This window comes from Anthonomus grandis, chromosome 13 (genome assembly GCF_022605725.1).
Source record: "Anthonomus grandis grandis chromosome 13, icAntGran1.3, whole genome shotgun sequence".
In the NCBI taxonomy this organism is placed as follows: Eukaryota; Metazoa; Arthropoda; class Insecta; order Coleoptera; family Curculionidae; genus Anthonomus; species Anthonomus grandis.
Genome location: NC_065558.1, coordinates 23,119,944 through 23,136,757, shown reverse-complemented (window position 1 = coordinate 23,136,757; position 16,814 = coordinate 23,119,944). Strand labels below are relative to the sequence as shown.

Here is a 16,814-nt window from a genome sequence, read left to right as displayed (position 1 = left end):
CCTTGTATAATAAATAACGATTGTTTGTGTTTCACATTTCAGTACTTTCAAAGAAGGGTGTCCAATGAAACTCCGATTTGCATTATTGGAATATGGCCAATATCTTGTTGCAGCAGAGGTTTTCCTGCAGCATTCTCATGATGTAGGAAAGGCTAGGTAAAGGCTTTATTTAAGTCTTTTCCAAAACAAAGAAAACTTCAAAGTGATGATTGTTGAAGAAAGTTGAAGAGATCTAGAAATTGTTGTAAATGAAATGTAACAAAAAACTGTTAAAAGAATATGTTACCAATAAAACTGGAAAAATTGTTGCTTTAAGAGATTTAACAAATGTAAATGCCTCAAGGTTTAAAGACATAAAAAATGATGATTTAGCAGGATTTGCAGAGTTAAACAAGAATAAAGACTCCACTGTAGAAATAGTAGTGAATGAAAATAATGAGTTAGTAGGGTTATATTATGCTGACAGAGATATGAAAAGATACTTTGAATTTTACCCTGAATTTCTTCTTTGTGATGCTACATATAAGTTGAACAATCTAAGAATGCCTCTATATTTACTAATTATTATTGACGGAAATGGACATTGTGAAATTGTGGCCACTTTTTTTGATGGCTTCTGAAACAGCTGAAGCAATTAGAAAAATGCTAGAAATTTTTAAGGCATCAAATCCAAATTGGCATATGACTCATACAATCATGACGGATAAAGACATGACTGAAAGAAAGGCATTTACCGAAGAATTTCCTAATGCCAAACTACTGCTCTGTCTTTTTTATACTCTGAAGGCATTCAGAACTAATATCACAACAGAGGCAATGAGTATATCTGCTGCACAAAGACGAGAGTGTTTAAATATTTGTCAAAAAATGGCCTATTCATACACCGAAGAGGAATATTTTAAAAACTATGATCTCCTAATAGCATTAAATGTACCAAAGGTTTTAAACTACTTTAATGAAAATTGGCATAACATACGGACAGAATGGGTTGAGAGCCTTAAGAAAAGTGCTGTTACCTTTAACAATAGTACAACTAATCACTTAGAGTCTTTGAATAAAAATATCAAACAAGTTTGTTCGAAATTTATCAATATAAATGCATTTTATGAAGATTTTTTAGGGTTCATTAAAATTCTTCGTAGTGAAAAGGATCACACTGTTCAAATAGTTCTAGCCAAAATTCCCGTGACGGATTCTCAAGCAAACTCTGTAGGTATCTAAAACTGGTAACACCCTATGCCTTCCATTTTATACAAAGGCAACTTGAGTTAAGCATGAAAGTGGATGTTCTAAATTTAAATGAATTTAATAATCTAGAATATACAGTGAAAACACGTACATATGGAGAACTCTCTATAACACAAAATGACTGTCCATGTGGATTTCGAAAGGATATGAATCTGCCTTGCAAACATATTTTTGCAGTAAGGCGTTAAGTCGGTAAAATGGAGTTGAGTCTGTATTGTGAGAACTCAGTTGCCAAGCGATTTCAAAAGTCTCATTACATTAAGAGTCACGCTAATGACTTTGAAGGTCAAAAGGAAAATATGGAAGAAGACCATCCTATTTTTTATTTTTTTTTTAAGGTAAACACAAGCACAAGAGGAAAGTCCTATGTCACTCTTGAAGTGGTGCTTGCGCGAAGATATTTGTGGGCATTTATCTTGAATCGCTGTAGGTGTATGCGTCGGGAAATATGTGAGGTGGAAGCCCGTTCCACAAAGAAGATGTTCTCCAGATGAATGAGTCCCGATACAGCGACGTCCTTGGGGTAGGCAGGTGGACTCGATGTTGATGAGCCCAATTGCTAGACGCGTCCTTCTTGCCGGAACAGCCCTGGGTGGAATCAGGCCTGCCAGCTCAGAGGACCACTTACCGTGATAATAACGATAGAATAAACAGAGATCAGCCACCTTTCTCCTGTGCTCCAGGCTATCCAGACTCTTTGTCAGTTCTGGTTTGTCGATAAGACGAATAGCTCTCTTCTGTATAGAATCCAGCAGGTTTAAACTATGCTTGGGTGCAGAGCTCCAGACATGCGAGCAATACTCGAGGGAAGGGCGTATTTGAGCATTATAAGAGTCAGCAGCTGTTCTGGTGTATACAGTTTTTTCGTTTTGAAAAGCACTCCGAGTTTTTTGGAAGCCGCCCTGGCGACCTCGGCAACGTGGTCATGCCAGGACACACTGTTGGTGACCTCGACTCCTAGAAGATGTAAAGATGATTTCATTGGCAATGATTTCCCTGTCATAACCAGCTTCGGGCCACCAAGGTTAGTCTTCATCGTAAATACTGCAGCCTGCGTTTTTTTAGCGTTAAAATTGACCAAATTGTTACTGCCCCACTCCAAGATTGCTCTAATATCGTTGTTGGTTGAAGCTACTTGTTGCTGCCTAAGATTCTGAGAACTTGCGGCTGTCGTTGGTTTGGCGGACTTAAATGTGGAAATAAGTGTGCTATCGTCCGCAAAGCTGTAGATTGGATTCACAGTGGTTCCTAGCAAATCGTTGATATATATCAAGAAAAGGGTGGGGGATAGAATGCATCCTTGAGGGACTCCAGCGTTAATGTTAAATTTGTCTGAGAGGTATCCATCGACGGCTACTTGGATTGTTCGTTGTTCAAGAAAACTTTTGATCCAATTCAATAATGAGTTTTGTATGCCGATTGAGGAGAGCTTGTAGCGAGTTAGTAGTCCCTCATGCCACACTCTATCAAATGCCTTGGAAATGTCAAGAGCGACTGAGCGGGACTTGCCGTGCTTCTCCATGGCCTCCGTCCACAAGTGTGTGACGTAAGCCAGAAGATCGCCGGTGGATCTGAGCTTTCGGAAGCCGTATTGATGATCGCTGATTAGTCCAGATGATTCCAGATGATTCCAGATATCTTAACAGTTGTTGGTTGACTGCTTTCTCCATAATCTTCGATATTACTGGAACTAGTGCAATTGGGCGGTAATTGGAGGGCATCGTCTTCTTACCCTTTTTGGGTACAGCTTGCACTCGAGCAGTTTTTCAGCTTGTTGGAAATTGGCCCTGCTTATACGATGCCGTGAACAGTCTAACATAAAGGAGGAGTCAATTCGTCTGCATAACGTTTTGGTATTAGGGCTGGAATTCCATCGGGTCCAAAAGCTTTGTTGGTGTCTACGCTTTTAAGAATTTTATTTATAATTCGTTGGGGAAACGAAATTTCTCTCATCGATGAATTCACCCTTGGCAAATATGGCGGTGTTTTGCCTTGCGAGTGCAGAGTAGAATTGGCAGTAAGTTGGCTTTTTCCCTTGCTCTTACCGCGATAGAACCATAATCTCTTGTTAGGGGTGCCAATGCCGACTTAGCAAAACCTTGACTAACGGCTTTCGATACCGATAAAAAGATCTTGTTCCATTTGGGCAGTATAGCAGTTTGTTTTTGATCCTGTTGTGACTCTCTTTGCATTCATCAATAATTCGCTTGCAGCTATTTCTGGAGGCTAAAAAGTTCGTCCGATTTTCGATGGAAGTATGTTGACTCCATTTGCGATATGCTGCGTTTTTAGTGTTTACTGCCTTTTTGCAATTCAGGTTGAACCATTGCTTGTTGTTAGATCTGCATTTAGTAGAAAAGGGGATATAAGCTTCCATTCCTGCCAAGATCATCTCTGTAATTTGGTTTGCACATTCTGAGATGTTATTGGTTCTAAAGCAGACTTCTTTTCAAGGGAATGAGCGATAAAATTCCCGAAGATGGTTCCACTCTGCTAATTTATTGTGCCATACCTTCCGCGGCATCGGAGGATCTTGCGTTTTAACCTCCAACTGGCAAGAGACTGTTATCAATTTGTGGTCCGATGTTCCTAGGGGGGCATGTACTGATACTGTGTACGAGTCAGGGTTTGAAGCCAAGACCAGATCTAGGAGACTCGCGAACTCGCCGTCTCGATCGGGGATTCTGGTAGGTTCCTCCACAAGCTGCGTAAGCCCGTATATGGTGGCAAATAGCTCAGCTTCTCGTCCTTCATCGTCGTTCTTGTTGCAGAAGCGCAGCCAGTTGATATTGTGAACGTTAAAATCACCCATGACGATGATTTCTGCGCTTGGGTAGTCAATTTGCAGATGGTTAATGCAATCAACGAGGTTCAAAAAGAGCCGTCTATATTGGGTGTCGCTTGGTGGTCTGTAGATACAGCAGATAAATTTCGTGTCACCACTGGCCATTATTTTGAACCACATGACGTCGAAGTCCGCAGGTTCAAGCGTTTCCTCCCGCTGGCAACTCAAATCGTTCTTGACAAATACTGCCAATCCAAAGTTTAGTCGAAATCGGGTGTGTAGATCGTATCCAGGATAAATGAGGTGAACATTTGTTGTTGAAGGTTTCACCTTTGTTTCTGCTAATGCCAGAATGTGAGGCTTATTTGATTGCAGGTGTTGGTGTACTACATTAATATTGGTGTTTAGGTCTCTGATGTTGCAGAAATTGATTTTTAGGCTTTTTGATCCGCCTGGTGGACCCCCCCGACCAGCCTCCGCCCGAAAATCCGAATGGGAGGCGAGTTTACCTCCGGAAAGTTTTGGTCGTGAGCCATCATGCATTTATTTTTCTTCTCCATTTCCCCTTTGGAAACCGGACACATCGACATGGCGGCGAAACGTGAGTTCCATGGAACCACTTCACGCCGCCTAAGTCCTATGTGGTGGTATTGAACCGGGCGATGCAAGTGGACAACATCTACCACCAAAGGGGTATTGGGACTATAAAGATTAAAAATCATGTAAAGGTTTTATCTCAGCAACAAAAATACAAAATAGCCATGAATGCATGTCATAAATTAGCCAATGTTGTTTCAGAATGTAGTGCTAAGAAATTTGAGCACTACATTACACTTATAAATAATCTATGTGACATGGCGAATCATTACAAAGACGTAATAGTAATAGAACGTATCGAAAATATGGGTTAGTTATTGTTTGGTTTCTTTCTATTCTACAGTAATTCACTTATTTTCTATTTATATTTTAGATATTTTATCTCCACAATCAAATGCTGGCGAAACCGAGGGCGAAACGATCCTATGTGATAGTAGTCCTTTAGACTTAACCGACGGCGATGTCCTGGTGAATCAACAGAAAGACGTAGTGGTAGAAGTTATTGAAAATATTGGTAATGTTACTATTTCAATTCCGTAATTCGTTTTAGTATCTATTGTTTTTTCAGAAACTTTAGATCCACAATCAAATATTAAGGAAGCAGTCATATATGATTGTTGTCTTTTAGATTTAACCGAACAGAATAACGGAGTAGAAGTTATTAAAAATATAGGTATATGTTATTACTATTTTATTCCAGCAATCGTTTTACGGTCTATTGATTTTTTATAGAAACTTCATATCCAGGATCAAATGAGAAATCAGATTTATTGGAAATGGGGAATCCCAGTAGTGGCAGAAGTTATGCATAATAAAGGTATATGTTATTATGTCATTTTGTCAGTTATTTTTATAAGTTTTTATTTGCTGAACACTTTCCAGAAACTTCATACTCACAATTAGATGCTGACATGAATATGAATATGATTATTACAAATAATAAAATAAACTCATCAGAACTATCAGAAGGTAATAATCTTGAAAAGTGCAATCAATTGTGCAACGTAAAATTGCCTCTCAAAATGAAAAGAAGAGGCCGTCCTAGGGGCATTAGTACCACCATTGTGGGTCTGAGGAAAAAACGTGGAAAGTGACAAAAAAGTATTAAGTTTGTAATTATTGTTTTTATTACTTTCATGTTAAATAAATAAAATTTTTTACATTATTACGTATTAATCATTTTTTAATAGTTTTTTACTCAATAAAAATTGACATTTCCTATAAACTTTTTATAAGCAAGCATCTTTCGTTCTGTTTGTTTTTTTTTTGTTATGTTTCGAGTGCGGTCAGCAGAATAATAGTTTTGTATATTCTGCCGACCAAGCGGTCGGTAGACTAGCGGAATACACTAAACAGCCGAACGGTCGGCAGACTAGACACTTTCATTTTGAATTCTGCATAGAATTTTTTGTATAACATGTCTTATACCTAATACTAACATTATTAATAAATTTGCGATTGTATAGGTCATTTGAGCATATTCAAACATGTTTTTTCATAGTTTTTTAACAGGTAAGTATAATAAATTTGATTGTTGACACCTTGTCACCATTTAATCGCATGGAAACAGTATGTGTTGCTTTACGTAAATATCAGTAAATGTCAAGTGCAGTTGCAATGTTTAAAAGTATGGTGCGTTTAACAGAAAAACATAGAGTTAAAATTTTGATAATGATTCGAACACAGGCCGAAGTTTGCAATCTGTTTATTAATAGGTACCCGGAGAAGTATTATCATCACATAAATCAACTCGACAAGTTGCTGCATATCAGTCGGTTAGTAAATCATGTGTTTTAAAATATTTACATAGGAATAGATGGCATCTACATAAAATTCATTTAATTCAGGAGCTTATTGAAAATGATCACATCCGCAGAATAGAATTTTGCGAAATAATGATGAATAAATCTAATGCAAACCCACAATTTTTAAGTAAGATTATTTTTTCCGACGAGGCAAGTTTTTTTTAAATGATTCTGTAAATAGGCAAAATGTTCGTTATTGCGCACCAGAAAATCCATACTGGGGTATGGAAAGTCACACACAATTTCCCAAGAAGTTAAACGTATGGGCTGGAATTGTGGGCACGTAAATTGTGGGTCCCTATTTTATTGAGGGCGCCCTTACCTCTGAAAAATATTTAGAGTTACTTCAAAATCAAATAGTACCTAGTTTAATTGCACTTTATTCAAATGGTGAAAACCCATTTATACCGGCAGATTCGATATGGTTCTAATAGGATGGCGCCCCCCATACTATTTGCGAACAGAACGAGATGATTACCTTACCAACATTTTCTCAAATAGATGGATTGGAAGGGAGGTTTTATTGAATGGCCAGGGAGGTCGCCAGATTTAACCCCATTTGATTTTTATCTATCCAAAATCTAAAGTTTTTTTGATAAACCTGAAAGTTTAGAAGAATTAAAAAATATCATTAGAGCCGAAATACAATAAATCCGGCCTCAAACAATAAGTATTACAAGAATATCGACTTGGTTACTATCAGGAAGGTAATGGACAACAATTTTAATTTTTTGTTTTGTTTTTTTTTAATAAATTGGTCAAAAAAAATCACGGTTATTTATAAAAAATGTAATCGCAAGTTTCTTAATAAATATTGAGGTGGTAATAGACATGGTATACAAAATATACATAAAATTTTAGACAGAATTAAAAAATAAAATAAAAAATGGGTGTTTCTATTCAAAAAAATTAAGTTGATAGTCATAACTTGTTTTTAATCCACCCTGTATACCTGAATTCATCATCAAAAAAATCGCTGGAAAAATAAAAATTAACGTGAGTTATATAGTCAATAACGCCCAGTATATACACTTATTCATCAGTCACCTCTATTTTGCTAAATCAGCTTTTATATATTATAAATATATGTAATTGTAGTTTTAAGCTCATTCTTTATACCTGTAGTCTACATCATAGTCATCATGTCACTCTGCATTTTTAAAATTTTTAAAAATAAGAATTCCACCACAAAATATACAGGGTGAGTTTTTTAAAGTGTTACAATGCGATATGTCAAAAACGGCTGCAAATTTTTTTTTGACATTTTGGTGACATTTCAAGTATACCGGGGGGCACTTTTTGTGATATTTTTGACATTTGTCCCTTCACCCCCCTAAGAGGGGGGAGGGTCACTTCCTTATTTTAAATGGAATGACGTGTTTTTTATTCTTAAATACGAATCTACATAAAATATGAAGTCTGTTTACAAACAAATTTTAAAATTGCTCTGCTGGTTACGGAATTATGATCAAAAATTTTTTGATTAAATTTAAAAATAATTCGAATATTCTACTACAATAAAAACAAATTATTTGCTACTTTTTAACTATTTATCGTCTATGTGTTATGCCTAAGGAGCTGTTCGAAGTGACCGCCTTCGACTTCCAAACACTTTCTTATCCTTTCTTGACATGAGTTCCGTACCCGCTGTAACATTGCTGGTGTCACTAATGAACAAGCAAAACGAATCCTGTTCTTCATGTCCTCTGGAGTTGTAGGTGCACTAGCCATTACTTTGTCTTTTATAAATCCCCATAAAAAAAGTCAAGAGGGGTCAAATCTGGCAAACGAGCAGGCCAGTTGACAGGACCACCTCGATCAATCCACCTGTTTTCAAAAATCTCATTTAAATAAGTACGGGCCTGTATGGCATAATGGGGTGGAGCTCCGTCCTGCTGAAACCATACGTTAGGATTTAAATTTTTATGTGACACTGCTTGTTATGTTGCCATGCAAATCCTACTGTTACTAGGATTTTCATTTCCATCCATACTAGTAAAATAAACAGTAGGATTTCCATGGCAACCGGCTGTTATTATGGTAAAATATTCGAATTATTTTTAAATTTAATCAAAACATTTTTGATCATAATTCCGTAACCAGCAGGGCAATTTCAAAAATTTTTTGTAAACAGACTTCATATTTTATGTAGATTCGTATTTAAGAATAAAAACACGTCATTCCATTTAAAATAAGGAAGTGACCCTCCCCCCCTCTTAGGGGGGTGAAGGGACAAATGTCAAAAATATCACAAAAAGTGCCCCCCGGTATACTTGAAATGTCACCAAAATGTCAAAAAAAAATTTGCGGCCGTTTTTGACATATCGCATTGTAACACTTTAAAAAACTCACCCTGTATAATTGGCGCAGTCGCTAGGATTGTGTCCGTTGAAAAGTGCTTTCCATCGTGGACAAGAAACCCTTCAACGTGGAGTCTCAACCCCTTCAGACACAGGCCAAATAGAAGAACCATGTGGTCTGGACGTGGTGTATGGGCACAGTAATAGAAGAATATATTAATTCAAAAAAATTTTATGCTTTATTCTTTAGAGATGAGGAATTTAGTAAATTCTTCACAGTAACTTTACAAAATTATTTTGTCAATACAGCATATAAATTTGTACAATGTTCAACAATGCTACAAGATATTGAAACAGTGGATGAACAAAAGATGAAACTTACATTATACCATACCACTAAAACTTGCCGTAGAGGCATAACTGAAATGAAAAAAGCCCTTTGTCATAGATTCTTTTGACCCAATATGTTATCTGATATAGAAAGATACGTTAATACATGTGACGTATGTCAGAAAAATAAATACGATAGAAATCCTCCCATAATAAAATTTAATTTAACGCCAACCACATCAAAACCATTTGAATAAATTCATATAGATACTTTTAAAATTGATAATCAAAGCTTTCTTACTATAATTGATGCTTTTTCTCGATATGCACAGGCTTATCCTTTGATTAGTGTTACAGGAACAACAATAATAAAAATACTTAATAAAATAAAAATACACTTTACAAAATTGAACTCCATTATACAGCAGCAAAGAACAGTAATTCTAATTCTCCAGTGGAACGTTTTCATTCAACATTAATAGAACATTATCGTTGCCTTAAAGATACAAACAAATTTACTCCAGAACAATTATTAAAACAAGCTTTATTAGGATATAACAATTCCATTCATAATGTTACAAAATTCACTCCTAATTGAATTTTGAAATAATTAAAGGACATATAAATTACACTAATCCTTTTGATCTTAATGATCATAATCTCAGACTATACAGGGTGTCCCAGCGAAAACGAAACAGAGGTATTTTTGGTATAAAAAAAAATTTTTTTTACAAAAATCTCGAACACGTCGATTTTATTTTCAAGGGGGACAACTTTTCCTTACCAAGGCACCCTCATACCAGTAACCCTCTTCGAGGGGGTGGGATCACCCCTAAAATCTTAAATAAAAAGAAGGGTCGTGTAATACCTTATTTTAAAGGTCTTTTAATTCTGAATATAACTGCCAAATTTGAAGTGGCTAAAATTTTTTATCCGGATATGACAACTTGTCAAAATTGTAGAAACAGCGAAAATGAAAAAGGTATTTTGAACTCTGTTTTGGATAATATTTTTAAAAGAATAAGGAAGTCCTAAAATCAAAGGGGTCACTTATTAATTAAGAGGCCACCCTAATACCTGGAACCCTTTATGAGGGGTTGAAAGCACCCCTTAAATCTTAAATAGAAAAAGGGGTCGTGTCATTCCTTATTTTGAAGGCCTTTTTACTCTGAATTTAAATGGTGACTTCTGAGTGACTGATGGATATCTTGTGGATATAAAAATAGCAAGAAATACTCTGCTGAAATCTTTACTGCCAGTAAAAGTGGAGAGATAAGAAATACTTACCCTTTTCCTTTTGTGTCTTTTAAATAAAACAAGTTTATTTAAATTATGTCAATTTATTAAATGTTTAAATTGTGCCCCGCCTACTTCCATGCAGGAATACAGGTTTTGCTCAAAACGATGCCTGACATTTTGTAGAACTTCAGGTGTTATCATCTGACACTCATTTATAATTCTCTGGCGTAAGTCTTCTAGGGTGTCTGGTTGGGTAGCGTAAACTTTTGTTTTTAAATGCCCCCATAAAAAAAATCTAATTCTATCTAATAATCTAATTCCCTAAAATCTTCTCAGGGAACTGGGTATGAACTTCACGAAAATGGCCCGGATTTGCATTTGACCAGTAGCGGCAGTTATGACGATTTACGTTGCCATTAAGAAAAAAAGTACATTCATCTGAAAAGCAAATGTTATAAATAAGACGCGGATTAACAGTTATCATATCACTAAGGGATTCAAAAAATTGCACTCGTCTGTCAAAATCGTCTTCATTCAGTTCTTGCACCAGATGAATTTTGTAAGCATGGAATTTATTATGCTTAAGTATCCTATGAACACTACTTTTGCTTACTCCTGTTCTCGTCGCCAATTTTCTGACACTTATTCCTGGCTCGGCATGAAGTTGACCTGGGACAGTTATTTGCATTGCTTCATTGACAACAACATCATTTTGCACCTCACGCTTTTTATTTAAGACACTGCCTGATTCCCTAAATTTAGCAACTATTTCTAGAACGTATTTTCTGTTGACTCGTTTTTCTGGATGAAGGTCATTAAATTCTTGTACCGTTCTATTGGCACAATTGTTATGCCGAAAGAAAAACTCTATCATCTCAACCCTCTCTGTAGTAGAATAAACCATTGCTAACAGTGTTTCAACCTTAGAACATTGAAAGGCTAGAATTAGTAAACAACAACTTTGTTTGAGTCCAACATGTGCACAGGGGCAAGAGGGGTGTTTTAATTACAAACATATGTGCTGATTCTCTGTTGTCAAGTCGACACAAATTTCCAACGGAGGAAATTTTTAGCTATATTTTAACAAACATTATAACGTTAATTTAACTTATTTCTGTTATATTTTATAGGAAAATTTAAAATAAAAAGTATAAATACTACAATTAACCTATTTTAAGAATAAATATAATATCCTTAAGCAAAAAAAAACAAAATTATTAACATTCTTATCCCTAAAACTGCTTCTAAAAAATTTGAAGCGACAACACCGGAGCTTAAGCGCCTAAACCATACGCGTTGTGTCATCTGTCAAACGGCTCTTTGCTTATATTCGGGATTCGTGTATTTTCTTTAATTTTTGGTTTAAAATGGAAAAAAGGCCACGTTTTAGTGTTTTTTTAAATTGCTAGGATGGCAAAAACTTGTGTCGTTTGTCCCGCATCATGGTGATAAACGTGATTCAAGCCGATCTTTTCACGAGTAAGTACCGATACTTTCATAACATCACATCATGGGGTAACCATCATCATAAACGTAGAATAGGGGATCTTATAGATATAAACCTAATAAAAATTTGAATGTGAAAGTGTGCGTAAAATACCAACATATTTATATTTTTAAATCTAAATATTTTTTTGAACATATTCATCTATTAATAGGCTATAAAAGATATAAAACTAGAATTTTGTCCCTGGTTTTATTACAGGATTTTATGTTTTTTTTGTTGTTTTGGCAGAAAAAATGCATAATACCTATGTACCTATCTATATATAGTTTGATATCTATGTATAAAGTTAATTTTGTCTTTCTTTAAAATTTGTTCCATAATTTTTTTTTGTTTTACCTTATTGCAACTTACAATAATATATATAGTAATTGGCACCACATATTAATTTATTACTGTAATTTTTTTCTGCTTTTTGATTAAATATCAAATACTTATTATAGATTGCCCAATGATTATGCCCAAAGGGAACAATGGGTTTCATTAATGGAAATCAACACATTTAAAAAGAACATATTTGTTTGTTCAGATCACATCCTTAGAAGTGATATAAGGGAGATAATATTATCAGTAGCCAGACTTTATTAAAAAAATCAGCTCTACCTCAAAGGTAATTTTTTTAAATATATTTTTCTAGTATATTTATAGGTATGAGTATATTTTACCTTAGAATTATTGATAAAGGTTTGCATGCTTTTATTTACTACATTATGTAAGCTAAAAAAACAACCTTTTAAAACTTGTGCTTGGGCTATGTTGTAAAACATACAGCTTCTTCACAAAAAGTATTAGTGTTACTCATATAAGATTTATTTATACCTAATACTTATTAAATTAGGTATGTGTGTACAACTATTTTTTACTAGGATTTCTGATGCACTGGTTAAAAACACAGCAGCCAATAACTCAGTTAATTTACCAAGTGATTTACCCTTCAAAGCTACAGGGGTAGCTTTTCTGAAGAGTGCAAAAACTTCTTTAGCTTTCAAAATGGTATATAGTACAAACAGTGAAGCTAATATAGACATGTATGGATAATTAAAATAGATTAATATTCTTGATACACCAAATTTTGTATAATTACAGATCTGATCATTCATCATCAACAATAACTGCATCTGAGAATTATAGTTCTACAGTAACCGTGGAGTCTAGGTCAATAATTACTATTTCTCATCCAAGCCGTTTTTGTTTAACTGCTACACATTCCCTGACTCTGCCAAGGAAAAGGTATAAATACACTCAAAATAGACTACTAGTTTTATGCCATGTATCATCCTATTCTATATATCTTATTTAAAAGTGATATGGTATTTTATTGTATTATATTTGTTTAATTAAATGCAATTAATCAAATGTATGACATTACAAAGATTCTCTATAATAACATACATTTTATTGATCAATTGGATTATCATAATACATTTTTTAAATTTTTTCTTTTTAATTTTGGTAATACTATATTTTTATGTATATTATTCTAGGGTAAAATCAAAATGATATCCTGAGGACCTAAGCACTGAGGATTCCACCGTTTCAAGAGCTTAATCACTTGTCACCAGATTATGGAAAAAAAATAAAGAACAAAAAATTAAAATTCGAAGATTGCAACAAGCAAATTTGCGCCAAAGAAATTAAATTAGATGTCTCAAGTCATTATTAAAATACTTACATGAAATAATAACATGATTTTATGGAAAAGCCCAACATACTACATATTTTATTTGACTTGTAAAAGCACTTGTTTGTATATTACTACTAATAAACTCTCTAATCTAATCTATTGTACATAGTCTTTATTCTTAGCTTTGTTTTTTAGTATAAATTAATATGATATAATATTTGGTATTAGGTATTATATAGGTCACTATTAAATGTCTCAAAACCATTATACAGGCTAAATACTCATAATACAAATCTTATAACCTACAAAAAACCTGCAACTCCTTCACAATTTGAACATCCTTGTAGTTTTAACTTTTTCGGCTAAAGCAATACTGTCCCTTTGAAAAAGTCAGCAGCATAGAAGTATATATTATGTGATGTAAGTAAGTAATGTAAAACTGAGTTTTGTCCAATATAACAATAACAATAAAATTTTGCAAAATGTTAAAAATTTGTGTCTTAAAACATGATTTATTAAGAAATCTATAATATTATATTAATAAAATATTTAATTTTCATAAAAATGCTTTGACAAAAATGCTGCCTTTCATTAGGACCTTCCTCTAATGAAGTCCATTAAAAAAAACACATAAATAGCTCATAAATGGTAATATTACTTATACTCAAACTCTTTAATTATTAATTAATAAAAATTTATCAGGTAAATATTTGTTGACGACGTCACTGGTAAAGAGTGCTTGTATCTGTGACATAAACAATGCGATCGAGCGGCGTTGCGATGCCATTACCGTTTTCTCGTTTCTTCGTACTTTATTTTCATTTACTTAACTTATATTGACTTCGATATAGAGTATCTTATCAAATTTATTTTTAAAAAATGCTTGATATTTTATTAAAGGGGAGCAGTAGTATTGTTTTGTGCCTTCGGAAACAACTGAAAATTTTGATGATATTATAAAGTGATTTTTGCCATTTCTCTATAAGCACTTAGCATCATTGCATCAGAGATGTTGCAAGCAAACAAACCTGCCCATAGTTCCACGGCATGCTACTTCTAGCCTTTCAATGTTCTAAGGTTTCAACACGTAAAAGACTGGGTAATAATTTAAAACTATTTAAATAAATGCTGCTTTATGAAAAAAGTACCAATAATATTTAGCAAGCTAAATAAATTTTTCAGATACTTTTGTTTGCATTTTATTTGGTATTTTGTTTTTATTTATGATATGCTGATAAGGTGTAATAACAATAATATTAACAATACTAATAAATTTTTAATCATGTTTTAATGATCCAATAAAACAAATTGTAAGAAAGGGTTTCAGGCATAAAGGTTTATTTAAAGCATTTTTTCCAGAATTTTATTTGGCTTTCATATCCAGAAGAAATCCATCAGTCACTCAGAAGTTACCATTTAAATTTAAATTGAAAACGCTTTCAACATAAGGTATAACATAATCCCTCTTTCTGTTTAAGATTTAAGGGGTGCTTTCAACCCCTCGTAAAGGATTCCAGGTATTAGGTGGCCTCTTAATTAATAAGTGACATCTTCGAAAATAGGATTTCCTTGTTCTTTTAAAAATATTATCCAAAAAAGAGTCCATAATACCTTTTTCATTTTCGCTGTTTCCGCAATTTTGACAAGCTGTTTTATCCAGAGAAATAATTTTAGCCACTTCAAATTTGGCAGTTATATTCAGAATTAAAAGACCTTTAAAATAAGGTATCATACGACCCCTCTTTCGATTTAGGATTTTAGGGGTGATTCCACCCCCTCGAAGGGGGTTGCTGGTATGAGGGTGCCTTGGTAAGGAAAAGTTGTCTCTCTCAAAAATAAAATCGACGTGTCCGAGATTTTTTTAAAAAAAAATTTTCATACCGAAAATAGCTCTGTTTCGTTTTCGCTGGGACACCCTGTATACAAAAACATAAGGAAAATTGCAAAAAGATCTATGCTAAAATATCTGAATCAAATCAAGAAATTAAGAAAAATACTATAGACAAAAGAAATAAAAAACGTGGACAACCCCCTGAATATGAAATAAATACACCGACTTATATTAAAACCAAATTTCGAAGTAAAGCATTACCCAAATTTGAAAAAACAGAATTGAAAGATCAAACATCAATAAAATTATTAACAAAAAAAGGAGTATACCATAAAGCATCTGCAAGGAGACCTAAAACTAAAGGAAATATTCCTTTACAGGAAAATGATGATCCCAATGAAGACAACCGTGATGTTGGCCATTTTACTTCCTATAATCAGCAGTGAAGATGCCCAACTCACAAGTATTAAAAATCCTATACTTATCGGTATTACATTTCCTAATTTAATACCGATTAAATTAGGAAATGTTAGGATCATATATAACAAACATATATTTTCACATTACGTAGATTTAGATATACAAAAACAAGTAGAAAAACTAATTAACTCATATAACGTTTTAAACCCTAAGATTTTAATAAATAATGCTACTAACAAATATACAGGGTGTTTCCTAACTACGGTACGAAACTATACAGGGTGAATCGTTAGATCATTTTATAAAAAAAAGTTCCTATGAACGTATGTTGGGAGTTGCTTTATTTCTGAGATACAGGGCGATGAAGGTTCAAAAAAATAACGTTATTTTAAAAATACTATAACTATCCTTAAACCGATTTGGTTGAAATTTGGTTCAGTTATTTGAAGTTATAAGACGCTTATTTAGTTGTAACTAGATTGAAATAATTAGGTCTAGTGGCGTGTCAGTGGGCACCACATGCTTATTGTTGAGAAAAAAACAAGGCCAATAATTGTTTTGCAGCATTTTATTTATTTTTGTATTTAAGCAACTAAAAATACAACTTTTTCGTATGTTATATTATCTTCATATTAGGCTTTGTTTTCGAAAAAAAAAAATTTTAAGTATCTTTAACTCATTCTAAAAATCATCCATGGACGACAACATGAAAAAAAAAACAATTAATTCGATAAACAATTTCGACCTTAAAGTAAATGAGCAAAATGCCCACCTTCTGATATAATACACGACTGCAAACGATTTGTTATTGAGTGTCTGACACGCTCAAAAATACCTGGAGTATCCCTTATGATATTGCAATTGACAATTATCCGATTCCTTAACTCATTCACATCTAGAACAGAAGTTTTATAAACAAGAACCTTCAGATGGCCCCATAAATAGTAATCCAGGGGATTCATATCAGCACTGCGAGCCGGCCAATTTTGAGGTCCTGCACGTCCAATCCAGCAATTAGGGTAGATGACGTCGAGATGCTGACGAGCAAGAACACTGAAATGAGCTGGAGCCCGGTCGTGCATATACCACATGTTGACTCTTACTTGTAGGGGTACTTCTTCTAATAAAGTG

At 33.9% G+C, this 16,814-nt stretch overlaps 1 long non-coding RNA gene across 1 annotated transcript; it reads left to right on the top strand.

The window, feature by feature from the left end:
• Nucleotides 1–11,224: 11,224 nt before the first annotated feature.
• Nucleotides 11,225–13,878, top strand: LOC126743764 (uncharacterized). Its single transcript, XR_007662979.1, has 4 exons — nucleotides 11,225–12,418; nucleotides 12,675–12,836; nucleotides 12,895–13,038; nucleotides 13,293–13,878. It is a non-coding gene; the product is annotated as an uncharacterized LOC126743764 (long non-coding RNA).
• The last annotated feature ends 2,936 nt before the right edge of the window (nucleotides 13,879–16,814 follow it).